This window comes from Pipistrellus kuhlii, unplaced genomic scaffold (assembly GCF_014108245.1).
Source record: "Pipistrellus kuhlii isolate mPipKuh1 unplaced genomic scaffold, mPipKuh1.p scaffold_m20_p_2, whole genome shotgun sequence".
NCBI classification, from domain to species: domain Eukaryota; kingdom Metazoa; phylum Chordata; class Mammalia; order Chiroptera; family Vespertilionidae; genus Pipistrellus; species Pipistrellus kuhlii.
Window position 1 is genome coordinate 8,466,459 of NW_023425515.1, and position 3,694 is coordinate 8,470,152.

Genomic DNA, 3,694 nt, shown 5'->3' on the forward strand with positions numbered 1-3,694 from the left:
TTTTACACGAGTTCTAGCTTTGGAACTTGGGGCTTAACCTCTGTGTCTGTTTCCTCACCTGGAGAATGAGGGTAATTATGACTTCCACTGAGGATTGCTATGGAGTGAATTATGGCGCCATCCCCAATTTGTATATTAAAGCCCTAACCCCTAATGTGACTGTATTAGGATATAGGGTCTGTGAAGAGGTGATAAAGGTTAAATGAGGTTGTAAGAGTGGGACCCTAATCTGATAGGGTTGGTGTGCTTTTAAGAAGAGGGAGAATCCTTGCCAGGGTGGCTCAGTTGGTTGGAGCATTGGCCTGCATACTGAAAGGTTGTGGGTTCAATTCCTGGCCAGGTCACATACCAAGGTAGCTGGTATGATCCCCAAGTCAGGGCATATGGGAAGGCAACTGATCAATGTTTCTCTCTTACATTGATCTCTCTCTCTCTCTCTCTCTCTCTCTCTCTCTCTCTCTCCCTCCCTGGTACCCTCCCTCCATCCCTGTTCTAAAAAATCAATAAGCATGTCCTCAGTTGAGGATTAAAAACAAAAGTTAAAGAAGAGGCAGAGACCCCAGAGCTCCCTCTCTCTCCACATTTGCATACCAAGAGATCATGTGAGTACACAGTGAGATGGTGGCTGCCTCCAAACCAGAGAGAGAGTCCTCACCAAGTACTGAATCCTGCTTGACCTTGATCTTGGGTTTTCCAGCCCAAGAACTGAGAAAATAAATGTTTGTTGTTTAAGTCATCCACCTGTAGTATTTAGTTATGGCATCCTAAGCAGATCAAGACAGGGAGATAGTGATTAAATAAGATGACAGCTTCAGGGTGCCCGCTCCAAATGAAAGCTTGGGAAAGTAAGGGCCACTTATTGACACAGTGTTATCCCATGATGTTGTGATGGGTTGAACTGTGTCTCCCCCAAATTTACATACTGAAGTCCTAACCCCTAGTACCATAGATTGGGATTCTATTGGGGAAGAAGGTCATTTATTTTTTTATTTTTTTATTTTTTAAATTTTATTTTATTGATTTTGTACAGAGAGGAAGGGAGAGAGATAGAGAGTTAGAAACATCGATGAGAGAGAGTCATCGATCAGCTGCCTCTTGCACACCCCCTACTGGGGATATGCCTGCAACCAAGGTACATGCCCTTGACTGGAATCGAACCCGGGCCCTTCAGTCCCCAAGCCGACACTCAATCCATTGAGCCAAACCGGTTTCGGCGGAAGAAGGTCATTTAGATGTAATTAGTATGATGGAGTCTGAGGGTGGGATTCGAATCCGGTAGGACTGGTATCCTTATAAAAGAAGTGCCGTGTGTAGAGAAAGAGACACACATAGAGGGAAGGCGATGTGAAGAGACACAGAGAGGAGATGGTCAAGAGCTGAAGGACCAGATCCTTCCTTCAGAACCTTCAAAAGGAACCAACCCTGCCAGTTCCTGGATTTTGGACCCATGGCTTCCAGAACTGTGAGGCAACACATTTCTGTCGCTTAAGACACCCGGTTTGTTACGGCAGACCTAGCAAACGAACCCGGGGCTAATTTCCTCATTTATGTCTCCTTTTGACTCATGTTCATCAGGGCCTGAGCAGGCCAGCCCGAGGACCTCCCGGATAAAGTGGGACTTGTCGGTATTACTTATTATAGAGAATGATGAATGGATTGTGGCAGCTGGCATGACTACATACCGACGAGGAAGTCTCACCCCAAGCCCCAGAAGTTCACGGAATTCCTCAGACACCACAACAATCACGGGGAATGGTTAAAAACCAGCCTACCATCTCTCTCCTTAAAAAAAGTAATCATGGTGAAAAAATTCCCTGGGAGCTTAATACTAAACTCATCTTGGAGCTCAGGACACATTTCTCAGAGTGGATGATACTTTCTAGATGGCGGTTGAATAATTAGACTAACATGTCAGGATGGGCCCACACGCTGAGGGTAGCACAAGGTGGCAGTTCACGCTGTACTCTGTTGGACAGTCACATGGAGAGAATCCATTACTCTGTGAACTTACCCACACTCTCTCTCTCCCTGGGGATGAAGTGGGGTGAGTTGGCTTCCTCCAGACCCACCAGTGGCACAGCCACAATGAATGCCTGCGGCTAAACATGTTGCCTCAGAGATGGTCGGACTCAATAAAGAGTGTTGGTTTTTATTTTTTCAGTCACAAAGCATCAGAAGTTGTTTTTTTTTTTCATTCATTCTGTCCTAATTCAATTGTCTTCCTTTCACTGCCTATAACGTCTTGGCAGCTCAAGTCTGAAATGCGTGTTTTTCTCACCCACATTTCTTCTGGAAATGGGTTACTGGTTTAGGGGGTGAGGTGACATTCTCCATTGTCGGGATGCCTTCAAAAATCTCTTTCCAACAAATCAACAAAATGGACAAATTACAGAGACTTCACCTTGCAACTGTACCTTTCCATTCACCCGTCCCCACAGCTCAGGAGGGTGAAGCCACACTTCTGAGGAGGAGAGTGGTGGTTACTGTGATGAGCTACAGGCTCTGGTTGCTGCGTGCTAATTCACATCATTTGTGTGCATCCGTTGTCTCATGAGAAGCTGCCTTCTGAAGATCACTTCTTTTATAACCTTAATGGTTATACTTTTTTGGTAATGCATTTTTTTGGTTTGTTCTAGACCCATTTCCTCCTCCTCCTCCTCCTCCTCCTCCTCCTCCTCCTCCTCCTCCTCCTCCTCCTCCTCCTCCTCCTCCTCCTCCTCCTCCTCCTCTTTCTCCTCCTCCTCCTTATTTTTTAATGTTTTGTGAAGTTCATTTGTCCTAGTATGTTGGAAAATTTCATGTAATGGAGGAAGAATTAGGGTCTTCGGACTGAACTGAGATTCTGGAAAACATCTTGGTTCATGAACAATGTTGACAGGGAACTGTTCTGCTTCCCTGCCTACTATCATCACATAGAGAGAAAATTCTTCTGCCCACCCCCATGGCACTCACTCACTCAGTATCTGACCTCAGCCTGTTCTTATCTCTGCTCCCCTGGCCTGACTGTTCTCAGCTTCAGTTGGTGAATCGATGAGTCACTCATAGTAAATCACTCTCCACTGTCTTTGTTCTCCTTCCCTCCCTCTCCCCCCCTTTCTCTCCCCCCCCCCTTCTTTCTTCCCCCCTCTACCTTGAAATGACCAGGAAGACTTCTATCACAGCTTGCTCTTGTGTTTTGTTTCTACCAAAGTCCAGGTGTATAAATGAGGCAACTGGAATGGAGCCACCCTGCAAACTCTGATGTTGTTCACTATCTTAGTCAACTTGGGCTGCTATAATAAAATAATGTAGACTGTGGGGCTTATTTTTTTTCTCATAGTTCTGGAAGCTGGGAAGTCCAAGATCAAGGTATCATCCAATTTGGTTCTTGGTAAGGACGCTTTTCCTACCTCACAGAAGTCACCTTCTTGCCATGTTCTTACATGGCCATTCCTCAGAGCATGCAAATGGAGAGAGATCTCTCACTCTGTTGTTATAAGGCCACTAATCCTATAGGATGGGGATCCCACCCTTATGAATTTGAGGATAGACGGAATTCAATTCATAGCATTCACTGATTATGGTAACGGTGTCTGGTTTTCTCTTTATATCCTTATAAATAAGCAAAAATAATCCCAGTTTTCTCTTCACAGAGACTTATTTATAAATTAAATATTTCCAATGGCTCTTTTGCAGCATCTTCTTCATCTCCAGA